At 49.6% G+C, this 18,227-nt stretch overlaps 1 protein-coding gene across 2 annotated transcripts in view; it reads right to left on the reverse strand.

Moving 5' to 3' along the window:
* Positions 1-17,319, reverse strand: part of NSD2 (nuclear receptor binding SET domain protein 2) — a 113,376-nt gene extending 96,057 nt beyond the window's left edge. The window contains exon 1 of one of the 2 annotated variants that reach the window (XM_077280188.1): positions 17,095-17,291. The gene's annotated coding sequence lies outside the window, so the exon portion shown is untranslated. Of the gene's footprint in view, positions 1-17,094 lie in introns of both variants that reach the window. The other variant, XM_077280189.1, reaches the window with a different exon arrangement.
* Positions 17,320-18,227: the final 908 nt, after the last annotated feature.

The following is an 18,227-nucleotide window of genomic DNA, read 5'->3' on the forward strand; positions in this document are numbered from 1 at the left end:
AATGCTAAGGAAATCCTGAAAACATGACCTGTTGGCGGCCCTCGAGGAATGCAGTTTGACACCTCTGCTGTAGAGTGTCATATTTGTCATCCGGGGGGCGGGCTGGGGGGTGGAGAGGAGGCGGCGGCTAGCTAGGCCGAAGTCGGGGCCTAAATTAGATGCCTGATGCCCAGAAGGGCTCCAGGCCGGCGCAAAAGTCCGGGAGGGGGTCGGATCTGAACCGGACCCCCCCCCCCGGATTTAAAGGCAGGATAGCGGTGGGGCTGTAAGCGGAAGGGGGGCCCGGTGAGGGGTCCCCCTGAGGCAGTATAGAGCTGGTGCTGCCGCAGAGACAGAGGCGCAGGGAGCCCTGTGTCTGTATGTGCCATGCCTGCCTGCACTCCCCCCGGCCCCGACAGGAGCCCGGAGCTGGGCTGGGGTCCCTGGATGCAGGCGCAGTATGCTGGCCCATTGCTGGGAGCTGTAGAATGCTGCCTGTACAGGCACTACCTGAGGCGTCTTAACCTAATACCCCCAGAGGGGGATTAGGGAGGGTGCTTATGTCACCTTCAGGGGCCTTTATCCTCGCCTCGACCTCAACCCAGAAACCAAAAGGAATTGGGGAAGGAGGGGTGGTCTCGACTTCGAACCAGCACCCGAGGGACTGGGGAAGGAGCAACATGGGGAATAGCCATCTCTACTTCAACCGGGCACCCCATAATAGGGGGCAGAGGAAGGAGCCATGCGGGAGTCTCGCAGGAGACCCACTTTTCTTCATCTGTAATCCGTCGGGAAAAAACGGAGTAAAAGAGAAAAAAGTCTTAGGTGTGCCTCCACTAAGCAAAAACTGGAGAAGGCTGACGCCGTCCAGGGGTGAATACTGCAGAGGAGGAGCCACAGAATCTTTTTCAGATTATGCATAGTGTCGCCTCCTAGTGGACAGCAGCATAACACCCATGGTCCTGTGTCCCCCAATGAGGCAACAGAGTAAAAATAATAAACCAACACAAATACTCCCTGGTCCGACGCAGTCCATTTAATAACGAGTGTCCCACGACGATCTCCCCCTATAGAGCTGTCACATCAGGAGATATGACTGCTCTATAGGCCTTCAGTGACACACTGACAGGAGACAATGGAGAGCACCACTGAAGAGGTTACCTGAGTTCAGGCTCTCACTTTACGGCAACGCTGCGTGAGAATTTTCCCACGCAGCAGTGCTGCAAGTGACAGCGACCTCTGACGGCAGAGTGATACAGTGCGGAGGATTACCTCCTGTCACTGTCACCGGAGCTCTGGAGAGCGGTCGCATCGGCCGATGTGACAGCTCTCCACGGGAAATCGTCATGGGACAGACACTGGTTATTAAATGGATTACATTGGATCAGGGAGTATACTTTTTTTTGTTTTATTTTTTTTCCAGGTGATCGAGGGCTTTGGGGACTAGGAGTTTGGTGAGTATGTACTGTATGTCTACATGTGTGGGGTTTTTTTTAACACTTGAACACAGTAGGCGGATGATGTGACTACAACTGTCCCATCATTCGGCTAGCCGTCACTGTAGCAGGCATAGCTGGATGGGACTAGTAGTCCCATCAGACGATGCCAGACACACACAGCCCCGCACACACAGAGACAAACACCCGCACATCTTCTCCGCTCACACACAGTCTCCTTCCACACACATTCTCCCCTCCCAATCTGCAGCGTTTCTCGCAGGCACATCCGAAGCAAAACCGCAGATCTTTTTTAAACCTGCGGTTTTGCGGACACAATGGAAGTCAATGGGTGCAGAAACGCTGCAGATCCGCAAAAAAAATTGACATGCTGCGGAAAATAAATTGATGCAAATCCGTGTGTTTTTTTCCGCAGCATGTGCACAATTCTCAATTTGACATTGACTAACATTGCTTATGCACTACACTGCGGATTTGAATAAATTCCGCGGGTCCAAAAACGCTGCGGCTCCGCATCAAAATCCGCAACGTGTGCACATAGCCTAACAATCAGATTTTAAAAATAAAAACTCGGGTTCTAATCTTTGAAAGCAGAGTTGATTGTGCAAGCGCTTATATTCATACTATGAACACTGATCTACAAAGCCATCCACAACCTGTCCCCTCCCTATATCTCTGAACTAATCTCCCACTATCTTCCCTCATGTAATCTTCGATCCTCCCAAGACCTCCTACTCTCCTTCACACTTATTCGTTCCTCACATAGCCACCTCCAAGATTTCTCCCAAATATCGACCATCCTCTGGAATTCCATGCCTCAACACGTCCGATTATCCACCACCCTCGGATCCTTCAGACGGAACCTGAAAACCCATCTCTTCAAGAAAGCCTACAGCCTGCAGTAACCATTCTGCCGCCTCGCCATCGCCAGAGTGGCCGCCTCGCCCCTATCTTCTGCCTCTTCCCCACTATCCCATAGAATGTAAGTCCGCAAGGACAGGGTCCTCTCCCCTCTGTACCAGTCTGTCATTGTAAACTTGTTTACTGTAAACGATATCTATAACTCTGTATGTAACCCCTTTCTCATGTACAGCACTATGGAATTAGTGGTGCTATATAAATAAATTATAATAATAATATAGCCGGAGAATGCAGATTTGTTACAGGCATTTACATACATATTAACAGGGTTGTGTCGGCGGCGTGCACATACATTTCTGCTATCCACCCATTGACTGGAAAAGTTGCAGAATGAAATCTGCAATACAACTGGTCAAACGTTCATCAGACTCCCGGTTTCAGCAAAATGATCAATATACAGTTGGTGGGGGATGGGAAAAAAAAAGGTGAAAGTGCACCCATCCAGAGTGCGGCCCCTGGCGAGGAGGCTGGAAGGGCGCCCGTCCAGAGTGCGGCCCCCGGCGAGGAGGCTGGAAGGGCGCCCGTCCAGAGTGCGGCCCCCGGCGAGGAGGCTGGAAGGGCGCCCGTCCAGAGTGCGGCCCCCGGCGAGGAGGCTGGAAGGGCGCCCGTCTAGAGTGCGGCCCCCGGCGAGGAGGCTGGAAGGGCGCCCGTCCAGAGTGCGGCCCCCGGCGAGGAGGCTGGAAGGGCGCCCGTCCAGAGTGCGGCCCCCGGCGAGGAGGCTGGAAGGGCGCCCGTCCAGAGTGCGGCCCCCGGCGAGGAGGCTGGAAGGGCGCCCGTCCAGAGTGCGGCCCCCGGCGAGGAGGCTGGAAGGGCGCCCGTCCAGAGTGCGGCCCCCGGCGAGAAGGCTGGAAGGGCGCCCGTCCAGAGTGCGGCCCCCGGCGAGGAGGCTGGAAGGGCGCCCGTCCAGAGTGCGGCCCCCGGCGAGGAGGCTGGAAGGGCACCCGTCCAGAGTGCGGCCCCCGGCGAGGAGGCTGGAAGGGCACCCGTCCAGAGTGCGGCCCCCGGCGAGGAGGCTGGAAGGGCACCCGTCCAGAGTGCGGCCCCCGGCGAGGAGGCTGGAAGGGCACCCGTCCAGAGTGCGGCCCCCGGCGAGGAGGCTGGAAGGGCACCCGTCCAGAGTGCGGCCCCCGGCGAGGAGGCTGGAAGGGCACCCGGCACCCGTCCAGAGTGCGGCCCCCGGCGAGGAGGCTGGAAGGGCACCCGTCCAGAGTGCTGCCCCCGGCGAGGAGGCTGGAAGGGCACCCGGCACCCGTCCAGAGTGCGGCCCCCGGCGAGGAGGCTGGAAGGGCGCCCGTCCAGAGTGCGGCCCCCGGCGAGGAGGCTGGAAGGGCGCCCGTCCAGAGTGCGGCCACCAGTGAGAAGGCTGGAAGGGCACTGCCCAGAGTGCATTTTCCGTATCGTCACCCGAGACGACACACCAACCAGGAAAGACACATAATTCCCGACTCGGCTGCATGAGATGCCGTATACCCGACTGCATGAGATGCCGTATACCCGACTGCATGAGATGCCGTATACCCGACTGCATGAGATGCCGTATACCAGGCTGCATGAGATGCCGCATGAGATGCCGTATACCAGGCCGCATGAGATGCCGTATACCCGGCCGCATGAGATGCCGTATACCCGGCCGCATGAGATGCCGTATACCCGGCCGCATGAGATGCCGTATACCCGGCCGCATGAGATGCCGTATACCCGGCCGCATGAGATGCCGTATACCCGGCCGCATGAGATGCCGTATACCCGACCGCATGAGATGCCGTATACCCGACCGCATGAGATGCCGTATACCCGACCGCATGAGATGCCGTATACCCGACCGCATGAGATGCCGTATACCCGACCGCATGAGATGCCGTATACCCGACCGCATGAGATGCCGTATACCCGACCGCATGAGATGCCGTATACCCGACCGCATGAGATGCCGTATACCCGACCGCATGAGATGCCGTATACCCGACCGCATGAGATGCCGTATACCCGACCGCATGAGATGCCGTATACCCGACCGCATGAGATGCCGTATACCCGACCGCATGAGATGCCGTATACCCGACCGCATGAGATGCCGTATACCCGACTGCATGAGATACCGTATACCAGGCTGTATGAAATACCTTATACCCGGCTGTATGCGATACCGTATACCCGGCTGTATGAGATGCCGTATACCTGGCTGCATGAGATACCGTATACCTGGCCGTATGAGATGCCGCATACCCGGCCGTATGAGATACCGTATACCCGGCTGTATAAGATGCCATATACACGGCTGTATGATTTGTTTTGCCATCACACATTCATATCTTTTCTTGCGAATGCATATATGGGGGAGGGGGCAGCTGATAGACGCAGACACCAAGCTCAGGGACTCCCCACAAGACAGGAGAAAGTGAAGATGTTATGATCCGAAGAGCTAAAATAAAAAAAAGGAACAAATCCCCCTATATAATAATGTAAGGGAACCTCTTTGCCTTAAAGGGGGTGCGGTGTCTCTTTAAGAAAGCTGCAGTCTGGCTGACTACAGGGAAAACCAATCAGAGCGGAAGCAAACGCACAATTAGGATTTATAGCGCCGGGATAATGCAATGCAAACGGATCGCTTTACTGAATGCTAATGAAAGCTGCTAATAAAAAGCAGAAATAAGCAAAATGGAAAAGAAATAAAACCCGTGGTGCACGTACAGACTATGGAGGGGGACTCAGCGCTGCGGAGCCAGGACTGACAGGAGGGTCCTCGGCTGTGAGCTATTAATATAGACCGGATGTAAAGCCGCTGCCAGAGCGGGGAGTCACAGGACAGCAGGCTGCGGACCACCCTACACATCAATCACCCGAAATAGCAGGAGGAAAGGCTCATCCCTCTCTTCAGCCCTTACATTTTTTTGTACGCATGTTTGCTCAGGGTCAGAAAGGAGGATGTAAAGACCCCACTATTGGGAGGTACAATACGAGCCCAAAGAGAACAAAATTAATGCCATATGTCAGAGCAATTGTTCTACAAGCGAGGTTTCTCCACCAGACATAGGTGGCCGGGCAATGCAGCCTGGGAAAAAAAATATGCAAATGAGCTCTCCTCTAGAAGAATGAACGCCGGCTCTCTACTGCCATCTATTGGAAATAGTTGACCTACAAAGTTTTGCATCATGAGAGGCGTTAAACCAGGCTCTAGATGGGGTATTTTAATGGAACCACGTTTTTAATGGCTGTCAAAAATTAATGCCTTTTATGTAGAGATCAGATAAAAGTAATAAGAAATGTAGTCATATGCAAATTAGGCTGGAAGTGCATTGAGGCGTGTCAAGCACGCCCCCAGGGCACTTACTGTCTGATTTGCATATGACTAGATTGATTGCATAGAACATACCTTCTTTGGAGACAAGCGCCTGCATTCATCTCTAACTTCTTCATGTAAAAATATGTTAAAGAGAACCTGCAGTCCGATCTGTGGAGAGCACGGCACTGAGCAGAATGAGGAGTCCAGTGGGTGGGACTACACATGGAGGAAGACTGTCAGCCACTTACTAGGCCCGCCCACTGGACTCCTATGCATCCCAGAAATGTATATAGAGAGATCAACTCCTCCTGCTCTATAACATCTTCCTGCAGATCAGACACCACTTCCAACAATGACCGGTCCCCTTTAAATCTCCTTCTCGTGGAGACCACCAATTGGCAAAGGTAGACTTATAGATCAAGCAACGCTTGTAAGATTATGCAAATTAGCTCCCCAGAATAAAGCTGGCTCGTGCCATACAAGTCAATAGCTGAGCCTTAAAGGCCTCAGACAATGGTCTCGGGGGTCAACTAAAGGGTCTACGTAGGCAGCCTGCAGACGTAAGGCGGGGAAGATACCTCCATTGTAAGAACCAGGGACTACTACAGTATGGATATAGCTGTGTGCCGACATCTGTGTCAGCATATGGTCAGGGCGACTATATAAAAGAGAAAGAAACACAATGTCATAATGAACAAAAAAAAAAACCTTCTGCCTGTGGCCCTTGTCTGCATCGACAGTGGCACCATCTCGGCTCTCCTCTTTCATCACTTTCATACGGAAATACGCGGCTCCAGCAATCATGGAAGCAGAAGCTCGAGAAGCCAGAGCCAAACAATGTGAATGAGGATTATTTATCACTGACAGCAAGCAGAGATAGTGGAGAGGAAGTGAAACCAATCACATGCTTGAAACAAAGTTGTTTACCCACAATTTTGGAAAAGTGACAACAATTTTTTCCAGCCCAATTTGTGTCGTTCAAATACACAGAATGCACAAACATGCGTAGGTGCAATAATTTTCTGGGAGAAACACTTTCGGCTGTGCGATTATACACTGCACCAAAAAATAAAGGGATCACTTAAACAACAGAATATAACTCCAAGTAAATCAAACTTCTGTGAAACCAAACTGTCCACTTAGGAAGCAACACTGACTGACAATCAGTTTCACATGCTGTTGTGCAAATGGAATAGACAACAGATGGAAATTATTGGCAATTATCAAGACCCCCTCAATAAACGAGTGGTTCTGCAGCTGGGGACCACAGACCACATCTCAGTACCAATGCTTTCTGGCTGATGTTTTGGTCACTTTAGAATGCTGGTTGTGCTTTCACACACGTGGTAGCATTAGACGTACTCTACAACCCACACAAGTGGCTCAGGTGCAGCTCATCCAGGATGGCACATCAATGCGAGCTGTGGCAAGGTTTGCTGTGTCTGTCAGCATAGTGTCCAGAGGCTGGAGGCGCTACCAGGAGACAGGCCAGTACACTAGGAGACATGGAGGGGGCCGTAGGAGGGCAACAACCCAGCAGCAGGACTGCTACCTCAGCCTTTGTGCAAAGAGGAACAGGAGGAGCACTGCCAGAGCCCTGCAAAATGACCTCCAGCAGGCCACAAATGTGCACTTGTCTGCACAAACGGTTAGAAACCAACTCCATAAGGATGGTCTGAGTGCCCGACGTCCACAGATCTGGCTTGTGCTCACAGCCCAACACCGTGCAGGACGCTTGGCATTTGCCACAGAACACCAGGATTGGCAAAGTCACCACTGGAACCCTGTGCTCTTCACAGATGAAAGCAGGTTAACACTGAGCACATGTGACAGATGTGACAGTCTGGAGACGCCATGGAGAGAAATGTGCTGCCTGCAACATCCTTCAGCACGACCGGTTTGGCAGTGGGTCAGTAATGGTGTGGGGTGGCATTTCTGTGGAGGGCCGCACAGCCCTCCATGTGATCGCCAGAGGTAGCCTGACTGCCATTAGGTACTGAAATGAGATCCTCAGACCCCTTGTGAGACCATATGCTGGTGCGGTTGGCCCTGGGTTCCTCCTAATGCAGGACAATGCCAGACCTCATGTGTCTGGTGTCAGCAGTTCCTGCAAGATGAAGGCATTGAAGCTATGGACTGGCCCGCCCGTTCCCCACACCTGAATCCGATTGAGCACATCTGGGACATCATGTCTCGCACCAACGTCACATTGCACCACAGACTGTCCAGGAGTTGGCGGATGCTTTAGTCCAGGTCTGGGAGATCCCTCAGGAGACCATCCGCCGCCTCTTCAGTGCCCAGGTGTTGTAGGGAGGTCATACAGGCACGTGGAGGCCACACACACTACTGAGCATCATTTCCTTGTCTTGAGGCATTTCCACTGAAGGTGGATCAGCCAGTAACTTAATTTTCCACTTTGATTTTGAGCATCCTTCCAACTCCAGACCTCCGTGGGATATTAGTTCTGATTTATGTTGATCATTTTTAGGTTTTATTGTTCTCAACACATTCCACTATGTAATGAATAAAGATTTACAACAGGAATATTTCATTCAGTGATATCAAGGATGTGGGATTTTAATGTTCCCTTTATTTTATTTGAGCAGTGTATATACATACATAAAAAATAAAAGTGACTCGAAGTCAATCACATTTCAGTGAAATCAACCTGTCCAGTTATGAAGAAACACTGATTGTGAATCAATTTCTCCTGCTGCTGTGCAAATGGAACAGACAACAGGTAGAAATGATAGGAAATTAGCAAGAAACACCCTATAAATGTGTGTTTCTGCAGGGGGTGACAACATACCATTTCTCTGTTCTCATTCTTTTTGGTTGTTTTAGTCACTTTTGCATTTGGTCATTGCTCTCACCCCTAGAGGTACTGTACAGTAGCATGATGCGGTGTCCACAACCTACAGATGTTGCTCAGGTAGTGCAGCTCACCCAGGATGGCACATCAATGCGAGCTGTGACAAGAAGGGTAGCTGTGTGTCAGCAGTGTCCAGAGAATGGAGCAGATACCAGGAGACAGGTAGGAAACTTCGGGAGACATGGAGCGGGCCTTTGTGAACGGAGGAGTAGGAGCAGTGCCAGAGCCCTGCAAAATGACCTCCAGCAAGTCACTAACATCCATGTGTCTGCTCAAACCGTCAGAAACTGACTCCATGAGGGTGGTATGAGGGACTGACGTCCACAAGTGGGTGTTGCGCTTACAGCCCAACACCGTGCAGAGTGATTGTCATTTGCCAGAGAAAACCAAAATTGGCAGATTCGGCATTGACGCTCTACGCTCTTCGCGGATGAGAGAAGGTTGACACTGAGCACGTGACAGCCTGTAGACTACGTGGAGAACGTTCTGCTGCATGAAACATCCTCAGTCATGGCCGGTTTGACAGTGGGTCAGCAATGATGTGGGGAGGCATTTCCTTGGAGGGCCACAGTCCATGTGCTCGCCAGAGGTACCCTGAACGCCATTAGGTACCAGGATGAGATCCTTAGACCTATTGTGAGACCAGATACAGGTGCATTGGGTTCCTTCTGATGAATGACAATGCTAGGCCTCATGTGGCTGATGTGTGTCAGCAGTTCCTGCATGATGAAGGCATTGATGCTATGGACTGGCCCACCCGTTCCCCAGACCTGAATCCGATAGAGCACATCTGGGACACGTCTCATTCCATCCACCAACACCACGTTAAACCACGGACTGTTCAGGAGTTGACTGCTGCTTTAATCCAGATCTGGGAGGACATCACTCAGGAGAACATCCACCGGCTCATCAGGAGCATGCCCAGGCATTGTATGAAGGTCATACAGGCACGTGGAGGCCACACACACTACTGAGCATCATTTCCTTATTTAGAGGCATTTCAATTGATGTTGGATCAGCCTGTAATTTGATTTTCCACTTTGATTTTGACTATCATTCCAAATCCAGAACCTCCATGGGATATTAATTTTAATACACAATGGTCATTTTTATGTTTAATTGTTCTCTAGGCATCAAACTATGTAATGAATAAAGATTTACAACTGGAATATTTCATTCAGTGACATCTAGGATGTGGGATTTTAGTGTTCTCTTTATTTTTTCAAAGCGGTGAATATTTTAATGAGCAATGGGTAAAACATTGTCCCTACAGGTGAAATAAAGTAAGATGGCTGATCAATTGCTGCTGGTTCCTCTACACAAGTCAGCTGTTCGCCAGGGACCCCTACAGCGGGATGGACACCCCATGATCAACTATAAGGAAAAAGTGAAGCGAACCACATGCAATGACAAATCTCCCCCCCAAAAAAACCAGATGCAACAGTGAATAATAGTCACAATCACCAACATTAATACAGTGGCATGTAAAAGTTTGGGCACCCCTGGTCAAAATTACAGTTATTGTGAACAGTTAAACAAGATGAAGACAAAATGATCTCTAAACGGCCTAAAGTTAAAGATGACACATTTCCTTTGTATTTTAGGCAAAAAATATATTGTCATATTTTACATTTTAAAAATTACAAAAAGGAAAATGGGCCAACATAAAAGTTTGGCTACCCTTGAGAGATGTGTGCTCAGATAAATTTTAAGTTGTCCTTTCCTCAGTTCGAAATGTAATTAAGAAATGGCAGCTAACAGGAACAGTGGAGGTCAAGATAAGGTCTGGAAAACCAAGCAAAATTTAAAAGAGATCTGCTCGTAGGATTGCTAGAGAGGCAAATCAGAACCTCCACTTGACTGCAAAAGACCTTCAGAAAGATTTAGCAGACTCTGGAGTTGTGGTACATTGTTCTACTTTTCAGAGACACACGTAGAAATATGGCCTTCATGGGAGTCATCAGAAGAAAACCTCTCCTGCGCCCTCACCATAAAATTCAGTGCTAGAAGTATGCAAAAGAACATCTGAACAAGCCTGATGCATTTTGGAAGAAAGTCTTGAGGACCAATGAGGGCAAAATAGAAATCTTTGGCCACAATGATCAAAGGTAAATGTGGAGAAAAAAGGGCACAGAATTTCTGGAAAAGAACATCTCGCCAACCACTAAGCATGGTGGTGGATCAATCATGCTTTGGGGTTGTGTTGCAGCCAATGGCACAGGGAACATTTCACAGGTAGAGGAAAGAATGGATGCAATGAAACTTCAACACATTTTTGATGCAAAACATAACACCATCTGTAAAAAGGCTCAAGTTGAAAAGAGGATGGCTTCTACAAATGGATAAAGACCCTAAACACATGGCAAAATCCACAATAGACAACCTCAAAAGGCGCAAGCTGAAGGTTTTACTATGTCCCTCACAGTCCGCTGATCTGAACATCATTGATTATCTGTGGCTAAACCTCAAAGTAACAAGAGGATGCAAGACGACCCAGGAATCTAACAGAACTGGAAGAATTTTCTAAGGAAGAATGAATGAAAATCCCTCAAACAAGAACTGAAAGACTGGCTACAAAAAGCATTTACAAACTGTGATACTTTCAAAAGGGGGTGCTACTAGGTACTAACCATACAGAGTGCCCAAACCTTTGCATCGGGCTATTTTCTTTTTTGCAATTTTTACAATGTAAGAAATGACAAGATATGAGAATTTTCCTTTGTATTTTAGGCAAAAAATGTGTCATCTGTAACTTTAGGCCTTTTAGAGGTCATGTCACCTTCAACTTGTTTTACTAATTTTGACCAGGGGTGCCCAAACTTTTACTTACCACTGTCTAGGCCTAACAAAACTCATGATAAAATATTTCATGATGCAATATATATATATATATATATATATATATATATATATATATATATATATATATATATATATTTATTTATTTACGGCGGCCCACTGCTGTTCTTTTCAGACTGTGCTGCTTTTATTGCGAGGTGGCTCGTACAATAGGAATCACTTGGCGGCTTACGTACAGGATCCAGGGTCAGCTACTGAGCATGTGCGAACATCTGCAATGGACACGTGAGATGGACACTCCGAGAAAGAATCTAAAGAACAGCAGAGGGTGCCATCACAAATTTTTTTAATAATTCCTATTGAAAAGTTAAAAAGGGTTTGACTAAAAAAACTGATTTCAAGAGATGAGAGCTGGACATGGCACTAATATTTCCGGCTCATCACCACGACATGTATGAAAAGGAGTCCTCTCCTCCATCATGGGCCACGCATCAACAATGTAGTGAGACCCTAAGTGAAGACCCCAAATATCGAGCAATGCGAGTCACAACACAAAGTGCATTCATTAATTCCGGCGGTTACTAGAAAAAAATAAAAATATATTGCGCACTTTTAAATCAATTTCTAACCGTTTATGCTCACAGCTCCTATACTGATTAATGTGTCCCCATGGCGACAGACCACAAACGCTGCGTCATCTCGTGCCTCAGTCATTCCCTTCTATCTCCTACTTGGCTTTTTTTTTTTTTTGCACAAAGCAAAAGAGATATGGAGGGAAGCAAAACCGCAGCTGCAAAACTTTTGTCATCTGCTACCATGGAGACACACAGGTCTGCGTATGAGCTGTGGAAACAAAACAAGGAATTTTTTTTTTTTTTTTTTTAATCGACACGTAATGCAAAGTTGCTTACTTTTTTTTTTTTTTTTTTTTTTTTTTTCATTTTAGATGTAACGGACTAGTAGAAAAAAATATAATAAATAAAATTAGCAAAAAAAACGGGCCGGACATAAAACCAAAATAATGCAAGTCTTGATTTCAAGGTATTAAGTCATGCAAAACATGAAAAAGCCGTCTTTACCAAAGAGATAGGTGACTTAAAAAGGCATAAAACATACCGTAATTTACACATGCTTTAGTTTGCCGTCAGCCACCACCGTGTCTGCTCAGCCTCCCCCCATACACATGCATGCTCGGTTGAGGCGAGTGTGCATGTTGAAATTCAGCCCAATCTTTTCCCAATCTGATGCTGTAGCAAAGTTAGGACACACTAGATGGTCAGCTGCCAGCTGCGGCTGACACGGCCGTTCTTGAGTTCTGCAGCTCAGCTCCTACTAAAGTGAATGTGACCTGAGCCGCAGTACCCAAGAACGGCCACTACACGGTGTATGGAGCTGCAGTGTTCAGCTGTTGCATCTGATCAGTGGAGATATAGATTGCCGGTCCCCCACCGATCCGATATTGATGACCTGGTTCCCCCACAAAGCTCCGGCCATGGTAAACAAAAAAATACCACAATAAAATACACATACCGAAACACTAAACCCCCCTCACCAAGCAATGCCAAATCCCAGCGACCCCATTTCCAGGAATGTACGGATGAATGACTACGACTGAGTCACAGGAAATCGGATTAGGCCCGTTCTCCTGACTTCCGACCATGCCGCACACACTTGTAATCTGCATTGCTGAAAGCCAATGAACCCTCATAATATGGGGCCCCGTCAGCCATCTCTCCAGAGTAAAAAGATTTGGGTATATTGTTCTCTCCCCTGATATAGGCAGGGTACAGGACGACCCGGTACCCACCATGACTAATCCCTGCTCAACTTTCACCCTATTCCAGGCGCCCGGCAGGGCAGCTGCTCCCGAGCAGTCTCATGGAGGCCAGAAGCTCCTCAATGGGGGGCTGCAAAAATGCAGTTTAGCATTGCTGTAAAGACCCCCGAGAGTGCATGATGACTCCCCTGCAGCAAAGGCATCCATCTAGTACACAAGAAGTGCAAACATGGGGGGCGATTCTGCAACAGACCTTTCTCCGGCATTGTATTGTTTGAAAAAAAAGACGTCGAGGAAAACAGGCCCTGAAGCGACTCTCATTCAGCGAGATTACACCCTGCGAGGAGCAGCGCTTTATATTAGCATTCCTCTGCTGTTATTACACACAGATCCTTTCACCGCTGGCTGCAGAGCTGAAATCCGGGTGATACGGCCTCCTCTACAGGCACCAAGGGGGCATCTGTGGTGAGCCAGCGCACGTCACAGCCCCCATACAACCCATGACGCAGCTGCTGCTGGCACATTGACCGGACGAGATTAGATTGCACGGAGACCCAGCAATGATCGCATAGCGTGGAACGGCAGGAAAAGGAGCAATTGAAAAAGAAAAAAAAAAAAAAAAAAAAAAAGAGACTAGGGAATTGTTATACTGGCAATTCCTTCATACACAACTATTGCATCCGCTATTACCGGCTCCTACAGTCCTCCTGGTGTTGAGTCCTTTATAAGACTCATTCAGATGTTCTCCATGTATGATGCGCGGCCCGGACGTGGGTCTCCTGACCTAAACTTGACAGCCTCATGTACGCCTTTCAGGCCGTCAAGTTGGGGTCTGGACCCCCGCATCTGGTCATGGCTTCTACATCTGCAAAACAAAAGGAAGGTGCTAACGCCCCAATGGAGGCAATGCAAGAGCAATCCCAGTGCAACCTCAACTCTGAGCCGCCACGAAAAGATGGCCGCCCATAATGAAATGTGACTACCACACCGGTCAGAGACGAGAGGCAGAAACGTACACGATGGTCAATAAGCCATGCAAACGAGACTAGGATGATAGCTAACCAATCCCAAGAAGATGGGCCGGCAACGTCCTAAATCAATGAGATTAATCCAGCGGCAGCGCCGGGCCCAGCCACACAGCGAGCCAAAAACAGTGGCAGATCCAGTAGGAAAAGAAGTACAACCCCTGCATTTCTATTTCCCGGTCTCATAGAATCCATTCATGACCTCAGACTAAAAAGAACTGTATCCAGATTTGTAAAAACCGCTTTAATGAGACTGCGCCAACATCTGCCCTTCCCACTAGGCCATGTCAATGGGCCCCTGTATTCTGCCAGCTGCCCGAGGGAGTAGCTCATGACGGAAGACACGTCTTTTTTTTTTTTTTATAAATGCAGAAAATTAGACACAAAGCCGTGCACATTTCCGCATAATTTGTGCGGTTTGCTATGTATTAATTAGCACTTTTTTTTTCTTTTATTACAGTTGAAAAAAGCATTTTGATATGCAAACAAAAAAAAAAAAAAAAAAAAGTAGAATGGACGTCATTCATCCTGCGCATTAGGAAGATAAAAGCATAAAATCCACAACCCGGCGGTGTGTGCACAGGAATTATCGGACGCTCCAAAAATAGCTGCGGTGCGTTGCGGTATCGGTGCAATGCAAAGGGTCAAATCCATGGCATATTATACGCACCGGCCACATCCCACTGTGGATGAAACTCATACAGGACGCTGTCACTAATAGACTGCAGAAAACCATGGCCTATCTGCCGTACCCCAATAGTGGTACATAGGGGTGAAGGCACTCAGTGCGTCTAGCAAGTTACACGGGACACAAATAACGGGGCTCATTGCCATTATTGCATCCATGATACCATGCATTAGCATACAGTGCGGGCTCAGAAGCTGATCCAGCTACACACAGGGTAGGTGCCGGCTGTGTTATACAGCCAACACCTGAGTCTAAGATGGCTGTAGAGTTGGGAACGCAATGCTCGGACTGGCCGGTGACTCTCCAGACCAGAGAGTAACAGCTGCTGTACCCCCCACCACATGATGAGTGTCGTCTGCCATGTGTGTACCCCCCACCACATGATGAGTGTCGTCTGCCATGTGTGTACCCCCCACCACATGATGAGTGTCGTCTGCCATGTGTGTACCCCCCATCACATGATGAGTGTCGTCTGCCATGTGTGTACCCCCCATCACATGATGAGTGTCGTCTGCCATGTGTGTAACCCCCATCACATGATGAGTGTCGTCTGCCATGTGTGTAACCCCCATCACATGATGAGTGTCGTCTGCCATGTGTGTACCCCCCATCACATGATGAGTGTCGTCTGCCATGTGTGTACCCCCCATCACATGATGAGTGTCGTCTGCCATGTGTGTACCCCCCATCACATGATGAGTGTCGTCTGCCATGTGTGTACCCCCCATCACATGATGAGTGTCGTCTGCCATGTGTGTACCCCCATCACATGATGAGTGTCGTCTGCCATGTGTGTAACCCCCATCACATGATGAGTGTCGTCTGCCATGTGTGTAACCCCCATCACATGATGAGTGTCGTCTGCCATGTGTGTACCCCCCATCACATGATGAGTGTCGTCTGCCATGTGTGTAACCCCCATCACATGATGAGTGTCGTCTGCCATGTGTGTACCCCCCATCACATGATGAGTGTCGTCTGCCATGTGTGTACCCCCCATCACATGATGAGTGTCGTCTGCCATGTGTGTACCCCCCATCACATGATGAGTGTCGTCTGCCATGTGTGTACCCCCCATCACATGACGAGTGTCGTCTGCCATGTTGGTACCCCCATCACATGATGTGTCGTCTGCCATGTTGGTACCCCCATCACATGATGTGTCGTCTGCCATGTTGGTACCCCCATCACATGATGTGTCGTCTGCCGTGTTGGTACCCCCATCACATGACGAGTGTCGTCTGCCGTGTTGGTACCCCCATCACATGACGAGTGTCGTCTGCCATGTTGGTACCCCCATCACATGACGAGTGTCGTCTGCCATGTTGGTACCCCCATCACATGACGAGTGTCGTCTGCCACGTTGGTACCCCAATCACATGATGAGTGTCGTCTGCCATGTTGGTACCCCCATCACATGAGTGTCGTCTGCGATGTACCCCATCACATCATGAGTGTCGTCTGCCATGTAGCCCATCACATGATGTGTCGTCTGCCGTGTTGGTACCCCCATCACATGATGAGTGTCGTCTGCCATGTTGGTACCCCCATCACATGACGAGTGTCGTCTGCCATGTTGGTATCCCTGGGGCCTGCGATTGGACATCATAGGGCGGGAATCCCACAATAACCGGCAATATTACAGTCCGGCGCTCTATCATACAAGTGCTAAAGTCATCGTGGGTTTAACTCCCAGAAAGGAACAACAAATATAAAAAAATATTCTTAAAAAATAAATAAATAAAAGTAGACAAGTTCGTATCATCCCCATTTTTTACAATAACATTTATCGCCTTATAAAGTATAATATTTCTCCAATAAGGCAAAAGGGGGCAAAAAAAGAGACAGGGCAGAAGCAGTGCTATCTGGTCACTTTGCCCCCAACATGGCATCAATGGCCCCCGCAGCGGCTCTGTTACAATGTATCAGCTGAGGAGGAGATAATACAGCAGGGGCCCCTGGGAAATAGGGCCCATACTAGGATCTGCACACCTGTCCCCGGGGCCTGAGGGGGGCATGCTGGGAGCTGTAGTTTTCCAACAGGTTGTAGCCGATCGCTAGTGTACAGAAGCCGTGTGGTGTGCACAGGGGCCGCCGCTGACAGGCGGATAATGGAGGCCCGCACCGCACACGGAGCAGAGGCGATCCCGCCAAGTTTCAGGCCCAGCCGCCCACCTCCCGCCCAGCACAGGGACCCTGGAGCGGCTGCTGGCGGTCAGGCCCGGGCGCACAAACACGCACGTACGGCGGGCGGGGAGGGACACACGGGGGCGCACACACGGCCGGCGCTCACCTGTCTGTGGCATCCTTCAGCGACGGCGGAGGTGAGAGCTGCTCCTGGCTGGCAATCAATGGAGACAGACAGACAGCACACGGCGACGGCAGGCCACTCCCCCGCAGCCACAGGGACACGCCCACTAGAGAGGGGCCCAGGACACGCCCTCTCTTCGCAGCAGCCCGCGGGAAAATCTCCGGCCTGTGATTGGCTGCAGGAGTGCGGGGGGGAGGAGGCAGCGGCGGCGCAACCGGACATTTCAAATTTAACGTTTATAGTGTGACGTCAGGAGGGAGGGAGGATAAAGGCGGTGGAGGAGGAGCGCGGTTCCGTCCGTTATTAATAACAGCGAATCCTCCTCACTGCAGTCACAGGGGTTATAGCAGAGCGTGTCCTTGTCTGTCGGGGGCCAAACGTGTAACCGTGAGGAGTCAGTCACCGCCGTGACGTCACACACCTCATACTACATCGCCGCCGTGACGTCACACACCTCATACTACATCACATCGCCGCCGTGACGTCACACACCTCATACTACATCACATCGCCGCCGTGACGTCACACACCTCATACATCACATCGCCACATAATGCTTCACCACGACCTCACCATGCAGCACAGCACCGCCATGGCATCACCATGTATTACTGTACATTGCCGCCGTGCCATCACAGCTCCGTGCAATAAAGCTTCATTGTGACAGACATCACCGTAAAATATGACGCTGCCGTCATATCATTCTGCAATATTATTATTATACATTTTTATAGCGCCATTTATTCCATGGCGCTCTACATGTGAATACGGGGCAAATATAGACAAGTACAATAAACATGAGCAAAAAAAACGAGGCACTAACAGGTACAGAAGGAGGGAGTATCCTGCCCGCGAGGGCTCACAGTCTGCAGGGGATGGGTGAGGATACACTAGGAGAGGGTAGAGCTGGTTGTGTGGCGGTTCAGTAGGTTGAGGATCACTGCAGGCTGTAGACTTGTCGGAAGAGGTGAGTCTTCAGGTTCTTTTTGAAGGTTTCTATGGTAGGCGAGAGTCTGATGTGTTGGGGTAGAGAGTTCCAGAGTATGGGGGAAGCACAGGAGAAGTCTTGGATGCGGTTGTGGGAAGAAGAGATGAGAGGGGAGTAGAGAAGGAGA

This window comes from Ranitomeya variabilis, chromosome 1 (genome assembly GCF_051348905.1).
Source record: "Ranitomeya variabilis isolate aRanVar5 chromosome 1, aRanVar5.hap1, whole genome shotgun sequence".
Lineage (NCBI taxonomy): Eukaryota > Metazoa > Chordata > Amphibia > Anura > Dendrobatidae > Ranitomeya > Ranitomeya variabilis.